Here is a 16,360-nt window from a genome sequence, read left to right on the forward strand (position 1 = left end):
AAACGTCGCTTTCTCTTCCCTCTGGCATTGACAGCCATTTCAGCGCAGTATTTTCTCATTGGCAATAAATCAGCATGTGAACTTCCTATAAAGATTACTTTAAAAACAATCTGAAATATGACATATTTATGGGATCATGACCATATTACTCTGATACGTGAAGGAGTTAGTTTCCTTCATTTTTTTCTTGGTAAATGAGAGCGGGCTCTCTTTTCAGTATACTTCATGATGTATGGAATAAAGCAGGCCAGTAATTTAGTTAAGATGATTTATAGGAGCCATACGTAGAACTATTTTTCCCCCTTCATCTTATGGTGTGGTGCCAGGAAGGCTGTAAACAAATCACTGACCTTTCCTACGCGTGTGAAACCATTGACCCGAGGGCTGCTGCGTTTGATTGATCCTGTATTTCCTGGCAGCGTGGAGGATACTTTGAGGGGAGGGGGGCTGCTTTTGTGCTCGTACCGTCTCGGTACGTGAGGGGGCTGTTTACATTTTGTTCACTCCGCTGCGTAGCCATGTACGAGACCTGCCCGTCCCCTGGAAATGAAGGCTTGGTTCTTAATAAGGGCAAGTCAACCGCTAATTCAGAGAGAAAACGGTTATTGCCTGAAAGAGATGGTTGCTGTCTCATTAATAATACTTTTCATTTCATACGTGGCCTTGAAGCACTTTGCAAAGGAGCAAGGATATTATAATTGCCAGATTACATAAAGCAACTTGTCAACGGCGACCCAGCATGTCGAGCCACAGGATGATGCGGTGCTCTGCCCCCAAAACCGGCGGCTTGGTCGTTGTCACAGGCTGCCCCATCGCACCCCGCAGCACCAGGAGCTGCCTGGACCAGAGACCATGACGTGAGTGTGTAAAAGCAGGATGAAAACCTGGTTTGTGGCCCTAAAATGAAAAGGTGGAGTGGCAGCAAACCCTCTCTTTGGGTTTGGCACTCAGAGTGCAGCCTAAACTCAGTAAGGATTTCAGGTGCTCAGCAGCCTTGGAAGGAAGGCTGCTGCCTTTCAGCGATGCCCTAAATGTATTTGAGACAACATTGGAAACAATCTTTGGGAGGGGATGCATTTTTCCCTCTTGTTCTTCATTCTCACCATCTCCTTGGTTAAACCACCAAGAAACAGAGCAGATTCAGCAGCAGAAGTCACTCAGCCAAGGGAGAATAAAACAGACATGAGGTGGGAAGATGTTTGCATTTGCCTCTTTCTCTTGCAGGATCTCTTCACAATGTTCAGGCCTTGAAACTGGTCCACGGACCACCACAGAGTCACGAACGTAGTCCTAACTGTAGCGGAGAATCAAGGACTCTGTGAAAGATTTTAATTTTATTTTGTACTTCTGTGGTGTTGGGCAGCCCACCCGTTGCCTCAGAAAAAAAATGCTGCAGGAATTTTTTAGGATCCAGCTCAGGCATTCTGCACCTTGGAAAACTTACCTTCTGAGAGACTGGTCAATTTTATTGGAGAGGTTTGGCAGAGAGCAGGAGTGCACAGCTTTTGTCTATTAATAGATCAGACTAAACAAATTAACTATTAAAGATACTGATTGAGAATCCTATTGGCAAGAAAGGCTGGACAATTGGGAATTTAGGAAATGAATTGGAGGCAGAATGTTTTTGTGAGTATGCCACGGAGTGATATCGCTGTGTATATAACTTATATACGTATATGTATTGCTGTGATATAACTAAAGTGCACAGGCTCAGAGTCTGAGAGAAGGCTTCCTGTGGCAGTTCTGAAAATCTTACATGTAACACCCCCTAGATCCAGAAAATTGAAGTGCCCAGGTTTCCAAACCCTGCGTGATTTCTGTGCTGATTTTCCGATCTTGCCTTTTGCGCCATGGTGATTCCTCACACCACGGTCAAGGCTAAACGTGTGAAAATCCGGCCTTAAAACTGCAGGCGAACTTTGTACATAACTTTTAATTGCAGTGCTTCGTGGTGGTGGTGGTTGGTTTTTTCGCTTGTTTGCTCGTTCCCCCCAGGAGACTGGTTTTGCTGCTTGTCTTGCATCGGGAAGCATGCATTAGCGAGAGCAACTGGGGCAACTGCAGCGTTGAAATCAGAAAGGCTAAGGTGCTGGTGAAGTTTCTGCATTGAAATCAGTGAAAGTAAATGTAGTCCTGTCAAGATAATTAGTATGATGAGTAAAAGTGACCTTTATAGCTGGGAACATAATTGCTTTGTCATGGCCCATTATTTGACCTTCTATAAACCATCCTTCAATACTGCTAATGAGTACTTCTGTGTATGCCTGTTGACAGCCAGGATGTTGTTGGGAAATAAGTGGCACCAAGAAGCCAAGCAAAATATTAAGTACACAGTATGCTTATAACTTACAAAAGAGCCCTATTAATATACTTCCTCCATGGTGTAGTAATTGATAACAGCCTTAAAGGACTTGTTCCCCCTGCCTCAATTGTGGAGACTAAGGTTTCTTCTTTGTCACACCCTAAAGCCGGTTATTTTAGTATACGCTACTGAGATCCTTTAAAAAGAAAGAAAGAAAATTTTTTAAAAAAAGCCCTTAGTCTACATAGTTTTTTTTTGAATTAAAAGAAATTCGGTGAGACTTAGCTGCATCCTCCTGCCTGAAGGACTGGCATTTTGTGATCTAATTTTTTCTTACATGCAAGTTAACAGTTTGTTCATGGACTTTGAGTAATGCTGTAATTTACCTCAAGACATGAATTTTGATGCTATCTCTCCCAAATTCATGAAAGAAATCTCTCCGATTTTTTTTTTCTTCTGGAGCTTCTTATTCATAGAGAGTCCTTTACTAAGGCCAGAAGGAATCGTTTGATAATCAGCTTTTATATCCTATGAAACAGGGGCTAGAAAGCTGTCCCTCCCTAACATCTGCATTACACACACTTTAATGCCTCTGAGAGCCTTCGAATAGCTTTTAGAAGGAAATAGATCCTCGATTTAGGACTCCAAGTGACAGAATTTGCTGTTTTCCTAACTACGTTTTGTGAGTAGCTGGCTGCTTTCAGCAACCGTGCATCTTTAGGCTGAATTCATGTAGCGCCGTCTTCCAGGCATTGGCTTTTGTTTCACTCAGTGTGGGGGTCTCAGCTATTGTGGGTGATAGGGCTGGGAGAGACTTCACAAAGCCATCAGAGATTTCACAAACTCCGAAGGAGCAGCTATTTTGGGGCCTCCTCAATTGCAAAAACTTTTCTCTAGCTTGCATGTCTTTTAGTATAATATGAGCTCTGTCCATGGGTGTGGAAAACATTTTTTGTGCAGATTTTTTTAATATATAAGTATTAAATATTTATATTATTTTCATATATATACTTGAAGGCTGTTCTCCGTTCCCCTTTGAACACAGCCGTGTTCAACTTCTGGATCATGTTTTCAGTCCTTCTGAAAGCACACCGGGTTCTGGTCATCTTAACCTGAATCCAATCAGTTGCCCCCTAATCAAAAACGTGGCATCAGAAACAGCCATCTCCTGTTTTGGGCACCACCTAGGTGCCTTACATGCCATTATGAACTACGAAGAAAATAATTTTGTCAGTATAGTCGCTTGCCAAATATTGTGTGGGTCCTGCAGTGCTTTAAAATTTAACGGCCGTTAGATCCATCTTGCCAGTACAGTTATGGCTGTTGTATGTATCAGCCTTCTGCTCTAAAAACCTGCTAAATCCAATTATTGTCAGCAATTGTCTTCTGTCTTGAATATGTATCACAAGCACCGCTGTTTCTGCATGGTCACTTGAAGGGCCAGAAAAGAGAAAATCAGAGCAGTAATTAGGGGATGTTGAACAGAGGGTGCTGGAGTTCCTGCCCATCTGTTGCAAGGTTATCTTGGTTTTATAGAAGCAGTTCTCATCACTCTGACTCTTCTGTTTCACTTAATGTGTTTCAAAGTGAGTTGATGACAGTGCTGCTGTTGAAAAGATCTGTGTAGCCTTTGTGAGTACCTTTGAAAACACCACTCTCATTAGAGGAGTTTACAAGACAAAAAATTTTGTCTAAGGCATAAAACAGAAGTTCAGAAGACGCACCTTTGGTTCCTGACTCTGCCACAAGGTCAGTGGCTGTGTCACTGAATTCCTCTGTGCTTGATATAACCCCTGGAAGGTGCAAAGAAATGGTCCTCTAACACACCGCTTGTCTTGTTGCTTTAGGTCTCTTCACCTGTAGAAAATCTGAACGTCTTGATATGGTTTCTAGTTATCCAGCTCTTGACGCCTAGATATCCTGAGGTTTGACTAGTGATAAGCGTGAAGAATCTGCTTAGAATTAATTCACGAATTCATGTCTTGGAGTTTTTAGGCCTTGCCCGTAGCAGATCACATTGCTAACAGCTATAGTAGCCAGCATGCAGGAACCATGGTCAGTGTAGCTAATGAAGGCAAACCATTTCTGCTGCTGCCACCTTCACAGGACCTCACCAAATAACGTAAGTCGCATTAGTAAAAAGTTTCTTGCTTTACCCATGTAAGTGCACTAATGATTTTTGACATTTAAAAACAAAAAGGGCAAGACATCCTGTAGGATTTAGACTGGAAAATTCTTCTAGTATAATAGCTGGCTTTAGAGAACTTGGCTTTTTTCTGAACCACTCCCGTTGGGATGAATTCATGGTGCTCAGTACTTCAGCTGTGGTGTACATCACCTAGAGGATGCAAAACCCGCAAGTTTCCCAAGTCTTTATGTATGTTTTACAGCTGCTAAAATGGAGAAGTGGGAAGAAGTGTATGAGATTAAGATCATCAACAGTAACGTAGAATATAGGAATTTTTTTCCAGGTGCAGCAAGACCCTCAAGTCATTTTGCTCGTACAGTGGCTTAGGAAGCATGACTGAAGTATCTCTGGAATATTCATCATCACATTATATTTAAAGCCACGTGACGATTCTGGCAGAGTTCTAAACATTTTTGCAGAGCACAGAAGGCAGTTCCCACCAAGGAGGTAGATACAGGGGGCTGGAGTATCTAACTTTCATTGAGTGCAGCAAGGCTTGGCATTTCTAAAATTTTTGTGGCTCTTGGGTTAGGTAATTTGTGCAGGGGAGCTGAGCTGCAAGGTAGTGCTCAGTAATTGAAAAGTTATTTCCTATATAGTATCTGTCTCTTGCGTTACAAACTCTTTATTGATTCCTTTCTACAGACTAAGCATACTAGACTTATTATGCCCTCCTTATTGACTGCGTGCCAAAAGGGAAAGAAACTTTTTGCTTCAACGGTGTCTACTGGTGCTCAATCCTAAATGGGATGTCTGGATAGGGCCACAATGCGGATGTTTGCAGCTAGTAATAGCCCCAAAGTTGTTTTTTTCTAGTCCTACTCGTTTATATCAAGCCTGTTCCATCTGTAAAAGGCAAAACCACGGGTGTTGAAAACCTGTTTCTGTTCTTTTTAGCATTAGGTGGCCTGGAAGAGTCATTAATTTTTTGGTGGTACCTGGGATTGTGTGGGTGGTGGGCTGGGAATTTCAGTTTCCTCGCACTGCATTGGAAGTGAAAGCTGGCATTTAAAATGTATTTTAACAGATTCAACAGTTTTCCCTGTGCAATCAAAGATACTAATTATCAAGTCTATTTTCAGAAGAGCGGTTTTTAATGGTAATTTGTAGGGGTAGAACATTATTTTGATGTAGTTTCTGTAGTAGATGCCCAAAGACGGGTTGCTTAAGGCTTGAATATTCAGTGTAATGAGGCCCTAGGGGATACAGTGCAACAGTCTGAGCACCCTCAGGATCACTTGGAAAACAAGCAGGGCACGTCTGTCAAAAGAGAGAGGCCAATTCTGATGTAGCAGGTGTTGTTGGGGCTACTCCGCTGACAGAGCAGGAGCAGCACAGGCTCTGCATTGATCATGCAGGAGTTACTGAGAAGCAGTCAGGAAAGCTCATTCCTCATGCTCAGTGATCTTTAGTTATCTTTAAATGTAAAGAATCAGAACAAGAAAATCAATATATATGCCTTCTGCAGTAAGGTGTACAAGCCAGCAGGTACGTCTGGAAGGGAATAACGTGGGCCAACAGCAACTTTTGAACTGGTGTCCTTTGACAAAAAGGCTCCCCTTGGGCTCTGCTCAGTCTGAAGACTGAATCGAAAGTTCCTGTCCTGTATCACAGGACAGATAAGTTACAGAAAGGACATAAGCCATACGGTTTAACTGAATCACCAACATTAGCAGGTTGCAACTGGGTAAATACATTAACTTGCCTAGGATAAGGCTAGCTGAGATTTGGCATTAACCTGGAGGGAAGAGATGAGTTCGTGCACCAGTTACTAGCTTGGGTATCACTGAACATCACACACCACTAGACCAAAAAGTTTGTTTCAAAACAAGGAATGTCCCTTGTTTCTGGAACTCCTAGCCCCCAGCAGGTGTCAGATGAGACTGTTACTGCAATAATAATGTTAGTAATTCTTTGTTTTGTTTGATAGCTTCGTAGCGACTTGAAATTCCTACCACGCTTCTTTTTCTTTTCGCATTTATATGCCTTTTCTTTTTATATTAGCAGTTTCCCGGATTCCTTAGCTGTACTGATGAGCCTGTATTGCTTAAGTGACTTGTGAATCACAGGGGAGCACAAGCGAGTGCAGTCTGAGGAGTTCGCCAAATCAGCTAAAACAAACAAAATGCTAAACCGGGACGGGGGGGGGAACGACAAAACCACAAAAACTCACTTGTGCGAAGAGGAGGAGATAGCACTGAGGCAAAACTGAGGACTGGTCTAGGTAGAATTACAAGTCTCTGTGATTATTGTGAAATGGTGTAGGAGCCAGGATGACATTTAAAGTCAAGGAGATGCATGTTTCTTGAAACAATTTTAAAAGGAAAAAAAAAAAGTTAACATATTCCTTTGGGTTCCCATTCACATTCTTGCAAACTTGGTTTCTGAGGTCCGCGAGGAGAAATGTTTGGTGTCAGCATCTGGCGCTCCCCTTTGCAGCCCTGCCTGTACACCCGTGGTGGATCCGCAGGCACTGCAAACACGTGGCTTTGTCACCACCACTGAGATGCTCCTGGTGCTGCGGCTTCTCAGGCATTCGAGGATTACATGACGATGTGGGGAAACGGTTTATAGCATCTTGGTCACATATTGAGAAGCCAGTATTTTGTAGAACAAAACTCCCTTGCTAACAAAATGTTTGCTTGTTTGTTTTTTAAGGAGCAGGTTTTGGAATTGCTTTTTTTTTTTTTTTTAAATCTAGCGGCAGCTGCAGGTTTTTTTTTGCTTTAACACCAGATAAAATGCTCTGCTAATAGTAACAGGTTTTCCTTTGTCATCAGGCTTCCATGTTTGAAAGCAAAACAGTCTTTTATTCTTCAGGGATATTGCTATTACTGAAGATCAGGTTCAGAGAAGAAGGGTGGAAATACCCCTTAGAACAAAAATATTAAGGAGTTCAATTTATTAAGTTAATCAAAATACTGCTGAAAGGAAACTTGATCACAGTCTATCCCCACAAGGAAAAGTCATGTGATTATAAAGGGCTTTTTAGTCGGAGAGATAATGAAATAACAATTTCTAATAGCTGGAAGTTGTCTTGGGAAAAAAAATCCCATCTCTTGCTAGAAATCAGGTGTCAATTCTTACTAGTGCATAAGTATTTGGAGAAGTTGCTGCAGTCCTAGTTTAGCCATCACTTGAAAGATGCAACAAGAAGGCACGCCAGGGCTGTGGGTAGTTGGTTTTATCTTCGGCAAGCAGCCTGATGGGATGACCAGAGCAAAGGAAGCCAAGAGATCCACGCACAGTTGCCGTCTGTGCCACAGACCTGCTGTGTGACCTGCAGGTCGCTTCTCTGCCTCGGTTTTCCCATTTAACGTGACGGGAGAGGCCCCCGTTTATAAGAGCATTACACACAAGAGGGTTGTTACTGTCAGATCTGGGATCGTCGGCTCGTGGGCTTGCTTCCAGGCTGTGCTTCTGAAAGCGTAACGGGGATGTGCTGCCACGTTTCCTCCTGGATTACCGGGGTGCCTGGTTAACGCCGATCTTCAGCTCTCACTGCTGCTGAGTTTGGCTACAACACCGTGACCCACTTTTTCTTAGAAAAAAAAAACACCCAGAAAGCATCATATTTCTTTTTCCCCTCTTTCCCACCCCCCCATATTCTCCTTCCAAAACACTTGATTCCTCTCAATGAATTCTTGGGTGTGATTGTTGCCATGAGATCTGCTTAAAAAAAGCTGTTTAAAAGCCATCAGCTGAGATTTCAGAAGAATGCGAGTCGTAATGAGAGAGAAGAAAGCAAAAAGCAGAAGGCAGCGGATGCAGACACACGACCGCAGGTCTCTCAGCAGGTTCTGGACCATTAACTAACGCACGGATAAAGGGGCATGCTGTTGCTGTTTTCTTTTTTAAAGCTGCTGTTCTACTTGGTTTCACCTGGGACCTGGCCATGAAAGGAAACCCAGGCTGCCAGCCGCTCAGAGTCCCGTTTGAAATCCAGGAGCTGAAGAACTTGCTCGAGCTTTGTCTCCCTTCCGAGCCTGTAAATCTTACAAACGCCCTGGCGAGGGGAGCGAGGAGTGGAAGTGCTGTCCCCCACCTTCCCTTCCCCTTCTAGCAGGGCACGGAAAGCACTTGCCTGGCCCGACCCGAAATGGCTTTACCCATCCCAGCAAACCGCTGTGCCTGCGCAGAGATATTAGCTCGAGTCCCAGAAGCAGCATCATTATGGTGCTTTGCCCGGGATAATTATCTTCTTAACATGGGTAATTAGGCTGGTTGCCACACTGTGCTGACTCAGCTACGCCGTGCTTGCCTGGGGATGATGCTCAGCGCTAACGGGAGGATCCGTGCTGCACAGCGGCTTTATGGGGTTAAGCCCAGCTCCTCGGAGGCATTCGACGGCTTGCAGCAGAGCAGGCTGCTGAACTAGGTCACCGGTCAGGCAATTCCTTACGGGAGGACTCCAGGAGTGGGAGAAGCTCGCACAAGCATGTCATCCAGCTTGGGTTGTCCGTAAGACGAGGGCAGCCTGGACTGACCTTAGGTGAACTGAATTTGCTTGTGTTTACAACATTAATTGCAGGTGAGTAGTTTTGTGGTTAAGGCAGCAGGTTCTGAACATCTGGCTCCACTTCTGCTATCTACCATGGACTTTGTAGCCTTCACAAGTATATTTTTGGAGAGAAATAGCTCTTCTCTTCCTTAGTTGTCTGCCTTGTCTGTATATATTATTTTAATATGCTGCTGGAGACCGGGATTTCCCCGCTATCGGCTCATTTTATTTTTCTGAGAACGGTCCAGAGTTAGCAAAAGTTTGCAGTTCGGGTTTTACTTGGCTTCCTGTCAAAAACTATACACTGATTTTACACGAAGAGATTCTAGTTAGGCAGGAGGTGATAAAGCAAATTGGAGCTTGGCAAGGGTTCTGGGGCTGTTAAATGCCATCAGATCTCTTAATGATCGTGAGTGCTCAGACGGCTAGTTCTGCACCCCTTCCAAAACGAAATGGCAGTAGGGGTTATGTGTGCAGATTGGAGGACATCTGGTACCAACGATTGGGATGCATTTTTCTCAAGAGCCAGTGAATATCATCCTGCTACCTAAATGCACAAGCATACACACTGCAGTCCCGATCCTTCTGCACAAGTGGGTGTCTTCAGCTCTTGCTAAAGAAGTTCCTTCAAACTTGCAGTTTGCAGCCCGTGCCTGCTTAGCTAAATAGCTGGGGGACTGCTGATTAGCTGGTCCTTCTGTGTCTGTTTCCTTTCTCAGCTGAAAGCTCCTTTTCCCGACTAGGTTAGACCTTACTCATGGTAAGAAATGCTTGTGTTCTGCAGACATGACCCAGTTGTACACCTGCTATTAATAAGAACTCATCGTTACCAGCTTTTCAGTGCACATGTTGGGCAATGACAAGGAATTAATCACAGCTAGAGGAAGTAGACAGCTGGCACAATCAGCTGGTAAGGGATCAGTTTCTGAATGATTCATTTAGATTTTAACCTCTAAATGCCACACTCAGGTTTGATTCTTAGGTGGTGTGAGCGCATTCGGTTCTGCCCAGCCGAGTACCACTCCATGCTTCAGTTTGGTGAGCATCCAGCCCTCTGCTACGGTCTCTCCACTGAAATGTTATGAGCATTCCTGCTAGATTCTTGTACCAGCTTCCTCCCGAATTTTTTTCCCTACCTCGCAGTAGGAAGAGCTCCGTTGGACTCACAAATTACCACCAGAGGGGAAGAAAAATAAAGTGAAATGAATCAGGACTCTGGAGCCACAGGGATTGAGCAAGTGCAGCTGAATATATCTCACAAACTTGCATCTAAAGAAAACTGTCCTTCGTACTTCGGTATCTACCCACAAACAGCGGAGCTCATGGGGGCTTTTAAAGCTGCATCCTGCTATAAACCTGCTAGTAGCAAGTCGCCTCTTTGATAGCTAAACTAGTCAATGGGTTTATGTGGGACACTCACGAGTGTAAATTTAGGTTGACCTAGTTTAGCCGAACCAGTCTGACCGAAGTTAAATTACACTGAACTTCCGCTTAGGCTACCTAATTCAGAATTAAGTAGTCTTAATTTGTTTCTGTATTTGTTTTGACGTTCAAGGTTTTTGGTACAGGTTGTAAATGCAATACCGTGTGTGCGTGTACAGACAGACACAAAATCCTACCCTTTGACTCGTCTCAAAGTTCAGCATCTGCTCTGGGGTGAAGGCAGAATGCAAGGGTAAGGCTGACCTGAGACGTACAGACTGCAGATAACTGTAGGGAAAGACGCTTGTTCGGGGTTTCACTTTTCCTTAGGTGCAGTCGGTGCTACAGGAAAGTGGGAACTCATTTTTATGAAGCAGATCCCAGACTTTATAGAGTTTGATCAAGCTCCTTACCTCTTCTGCCTTCCTGGGTCTTTCTGCTAGTAGGGAACCGACATTGGTTTTTTTCCCTTCATAACATTTTTCCTATTGATGGTGGAGTAATATTAACTACAGACTGCAGACTTGCCTCTCTGCTGCGTTTCCAAGGTTGTGTGCTCGCTTTGCACGAGTACCTGCAATCTCTACCTGAGGTGAAAAGCAGGGAAAAATCAGATGCACAACACACCCCTAAAAGCTTTGCTGTTCCTTAATCCTCTAACCTAATTTGCTGCTGCTTTTAGTATAATTTCTGCATTGGCAGCCTTGTGAGAGACTGAATACTAAAGGCAAAAAAATAGTTATGAGTATAACGCTTTTCTAGATTTTCTGCTTTTGAAAACTCAATAGAAAAGCAAAGGGCTAAGAAGATTTCTTTAATGTAGGAGAGACTTTCCAGCAGGGAGATAAATAGGTCTCACTTCTCCCATTCGCTGCTACAAATCAGAAATAAGTCCCCAGGAGCTAATGATGTACTAGCAATATAGTAGTATGAAAGGAGGATTTTGACGTCTGTTTTTTGTTGTTTTTTGAATTCGCGAAAATGTTTTAGACTCTGGCAGTTTTTTAACCCTCACTGTTCAGCTTTATTTGAGGTGTGTCATGGCATATTTGTGCGTGAAGCATTCACATTTACAAGAATTTCCTGGGATCACAGACCGTCCTTTTAAATATTAAGGACAAAAGCTTGAACTGATGTTAAAGAGTGTCACGCCTTTGATTTGAAATGGGTGCTGAGGTACACCGGTCTCTGAGCTGGCAGTGAAAATACAGGCACTTTCTCATTTTCTGAAAAGGCACCTTTATGTTCCTTTGGCAAAATAGAAAGGCCTTTGCCTGATGTTTATCTCCAATTGGAGACCGCTGTACTCTGCTGTAAAGTAGCTTTGTAGAAATGAGATTTGGAGAGAGCCAGCCACTGCTATTCACTGAACATTAAGTAACAATTTCTTCCTATTAATTTTATATCTGATTGTGGGGAGAGGCTGCCGATGCCATTACTTGAACAATTTTGTTAAATTAATTCATGACAAAATATTTATGTTGTGATCCTGAAGTCCCGATCCAGCGCTAATCCTGTAACTCTGAATGTTCTTCATTTCTGCTGACTCCTTTTTCTGAAATGAGTTGACTCTTGTTTTTCATAATATCTGAATATGATGTTGAAAAGCTATTTTTGCCCTAATAGTTCACAAAAGCGTGTGCGGAAATTTTCATCCTATTTTCTGTAGGGTTTATTTCATCATACTTTTCCTCTGCTACTAGGTATTTTCTTCCTTTCTAAGATAAACAGTAGTGATCTTTTCAGTATCTGTAATGTTGGCATTAAAAAAAAAACTTTAAATCATCCTACAAAATGTGTTAGGAAATGTTTGCTATGCTATATAATTCTGCTGGAGAGCTTCTAAAACCCTATAGAAAGGTTATCATTTTCTATAACAAATACAGACTTCTAATGCACTTGCTTCAAAATCCTCTTGGGCTTCGTTCCTATTAAATTCTATAGGACTGAAGATGCCCCTAAGGATTATTCTGATAACAGCAAGAGACCGTTTTGCTGGGTAATGTATCTTTAGCTGGGCTGTTTTCAAGCTTGCTTTTTTGCAATTATCTGCTAAAACTTTATCACCCTTCTTTAATTTCTCAGCTGTCTTTCCCATTCTGAAAAATGCTGGTGAGATCTCTCTTTCTGAATTTCAGATTATAAGGCTGTCAGAAGCGTAAATATTTTATAGGTGATGATTTGGCTTTCCAATAAGTTAGCACTTCTTGAAGTCCTCTAGAACCTTTCAGACCAGGTTGATAAAATGCTGTCAGTTGTAGTGGCACATTGCTTCTGCATCACCTGCTCAGCCTTTCCTCTACCTGCATGGCCTCTAATGGCAACTTACTTTATTTTGTATTTCTGTATCTCGTGAAGGATCCCTTTCATAGGGTGTTTTCATAGGTGGTGAAGGAAATGCTGTGTGTTGACGTGTGCTCTTTCTCCCTGCTCTTTCTCTGCTGTGATGCAAGCACTTCTCTTTTGGTACCAGAAGGCTTGATGCAACCTTCTCGAGCTGAAAAATGCCCTGAGCTGAGGAAACGGGGGTACGATCCATTTAGACTACTTCAGATTTATCTCAGGTGCTCTGGCTTGTTCCTTTAGCAGCAGCATCCTCTTCCCCCTGCAAAAGGAGCTAAGGCCTGAGGTACCGGTGATGTGAAACCCTTCTCCAGTGATCACAGCTCAGAGGGAGTGGCAATTCTGCCTGGGCTTACGCTGCATGACATCTTTTCAAATGAACTGAACATCAGGACGTAATGGGCCTCTCTGGCAGTCCTCTGTGTGCCATATGTTGAGTGCATCTGGTGTGCGGCACCAGCGCTGAAGCAGGTAATTTACTGCAGGAAGAAGAAACAAGACCGTGTGCGCCAATTTATCAAGGTTAAAAACAATGGTGACGAAGACACCATGGAAAAAGGGGGGTTGTAGGAGAAGACAGTTTCTTCAGAGAGGATATACCTCTGCAAAAATCCCTTCCATCATTCTGCGAGGCCCTGATTATTCCCCCACGGAGGAAGGTGGGGACATACATAACAGACATAAGTCCGTAGGCTTCCAGTTCATTTACTGGAGATGGGTGCTCCACTTCGGAATCATCCCTATTTTTATTTTGGGGACCTGAGCATAAGAGATTATCTCTGTCTGAATGTGTGAACTTGGAAGGGAGAAGGCAGATTTGGATCATGGTTGTGCCTTGGGAAACAAAGGTGTGATGCACTAATAAGATACAGCACTGTAAGACTGGCAAGACTTGTGTTCCTTCTGTAATTCCTGATGTTAACTTTATTTATTCTATTGATTTAGCTTGTAGATTAATTCAGGTGAGGACTGTTTCTTTCCACATGGGTGTGTTTGGCCTGGCATAGAGGGGCCCCGGTCCTGGTGCAGTGTCAGTGCTCCGTTGAGAATTTATTCTACCAGATTTATTGCAACTGAGCAAACTGCGGATCTCATCAAACATCCAGCTTCATCAGGGTCCTCAAGTTGCCTTGCTAAAATAGAAAATCAGAGGTTGACCTGGAAGTAAAATACTTGAAACATCAATGTATTACCTGAATGACCATACTGAGCACCTTTCAAAAGGTAAGCATATCTAGCACATACTTACCTTTTATTTTGTGGGCAGTCTGAAATATGTCTGAATTCCTCACATTCTTATTAAGACACCCAACAGTAATGTTGAGCAACATGACATAGTTGGAATAAATCTGAGTGGAGCGTGGTTGGAGAGAAGAATGATCATTTCTCAGAAATATCATTAAAAAATCTTATTTCATGCAATATTCTCATCCAAAGTACCATGCTATCTCATTTTGGCACATTGGAAATGAATCGTTGGCTCTGATTGCCTAGTCTAGGAATTCACATATATCAACATCCTTCTAAGAACTTGTAAGAAATACAAGAAAGCAAAATTAACTTTCAGGCACCCTTATTCAAACCTCTGTACCCAATTTAGATGAGGTTAGGGATTTAGTTTCCCTGGCCAGACCCCAGGATTTTACCCCATTATTAAAGATAACCAACCAAAAACCTTACACAATATAAAACAGGATATTTCATATAGCCTGGTTTTATCTTGCAAGATAATCTTACTTCTTCATCAGGAGCTACGGGGGTATTCTGGGCCAATGCCCAAAGGATGAACATCCACCACTGAAAAGAACAAACCGATGTGATCTGAAACAGAATTTTTTTCGTTAGTCCTTTTATCAGCTTATCTACACTGATGATGGCAGTCTTTTTTAGAGACAGAACTCACTTTCTCTTTTTCCCCCTTTTAAGTCAAGCTGAAGCACAGAGTCCATGGGCTAATATCCTGAATTGATGTAAAATTGATTTCATAACCTTTAGGAAAAAAAAATAAAAATGACTTTCACAAGGATAAGGGAAAGCAGCTTAGGAAAACAGCTAGAGAACACCATGCCTTTCCTCCCCAGCTCCTGCCGCTGGATTCTCTGGGTTCAACCTAATATGATTATCTTCATCCAGGAGAACATGCATCATTTCACAAACTAAGATGAGGGGACCCACAGTGGCTCTTTTAATCTAAAAACAAAGATGGAGCTCTAAGTTCAGGCCTCTGGCAGAGATCAGCTAGCAAAGACATCAGGACAGAGCCCACAGCAAATGATTTAATTTCCTCTCACCCCGATATTTGTCCCCTTCATCCAAATGGATCAAGCTTAACTTCTAAAACAGCCATTTTGTTCCTTCCTTCAAGACGGTTTGGGTTCTTTTATTTCCCTTTTCTCCCCCACTAACTAAATCGCATTGGACATTTCACACTGAACACACTGATAGTCTCTAAAATATCAAATGCTTTATCCCTAGGAGCCCCCTAGGAGTTGCTTTTTTTAATGGATTAACTATGACAGAGACTGCACTCCCACAGTTTTTAAAATATACAATAAGTATATTACATACTTTTAAAGCTATAAATAAGATTTATACACAACCCATGGGGATTTTCCATTAAAACTTCATAAATCACATTGTACATTATCCTTTTTAATCCTCAGCCTTGCAGTGTTAGTCACCAGAAAATATATTTAACCCTGTATAAAATTCATGATAAGCACGTATAAAGAATGTTAACGAGAGCTTTTATGTGCTCTGTATTTTCTTACCCTAATGCTTTTTTTTTTTTTTGCAGGCAATTATTTGTAATAGTAGCAGTTATCTCCTGACCCCGCTTTATGAACTGAAAACCCAGGTGCTTTGCCTGGGACTAGGTCCGGTTGAGAGCAGCAGAATGGGATCTTTTAGCATTATCCATCCCTCAGCTAGAGGGTTCCCTATTGTCTGGTGCTCGGAGAAGGCGACTTTCAGATCCTGTCTCTCGTTTGCTCTCTCGCCACACTGATTAAGCCCTTCCTTTCTCGTGAATGGCAGCAGAGGAGGAGCGCTGGGCTAATTGCATCACATTAAACTGCCTTCAGCTATTTTGCCTGCCTAATGTGTCACAGGATTCAGACTGCCGTTGTCTCTGCCCCCGTGGTGGTGCTGTTCCAGACGGGCCATTTAACTCTTCTTTTATGCCCTCTTAATATTTTGGGAACAGAAGAAAAAGGAAGCCTTTTTTTATATGGCAGGATCTCGTCACTCGAACCACTGAAGCGCAAAGCTCTGTCATCTCCACCTGCTCCTCTTTTAGCTCCCAGAGAAAGGAAGGTGTCGAGCGTATGAAAGGGTGCTCCTGCTCCGGAGGCTTTCATCACATTGCAGGTTCTCCAAAGTTGAGTTGCCAAGACTGAGAAAACGCATCTGTGTGAGAACCGAAGCGTACCGGGGCTTTCCAGTTTACATAGGTGATAGTCAGCTTAAAGCTTTAAGGAGTTTCGTTAGATGAGGATTCATTAAGATGCAGCTGCTGGTGTCGTTTTTAACTCACGCGTGTGTTTTTTTTCTCTCGACTAGAAGTTGAGAAAGATGCATTTATTCCCATCATACGTACACATAA

Source organism: Anser brachyrhynchus, assembly GCF_964034855.1.
Source record: "Anser brachyrhynchus genome assembly, chromosome: 26".
In the NCBI taxonomy this organism is placed as follows: domain Eukaryota; kingdom Metazoa; phylum Chordata; class Aves; order Anseriformes; family Anatidae; genus Anser; species Anser brachyrhynchus.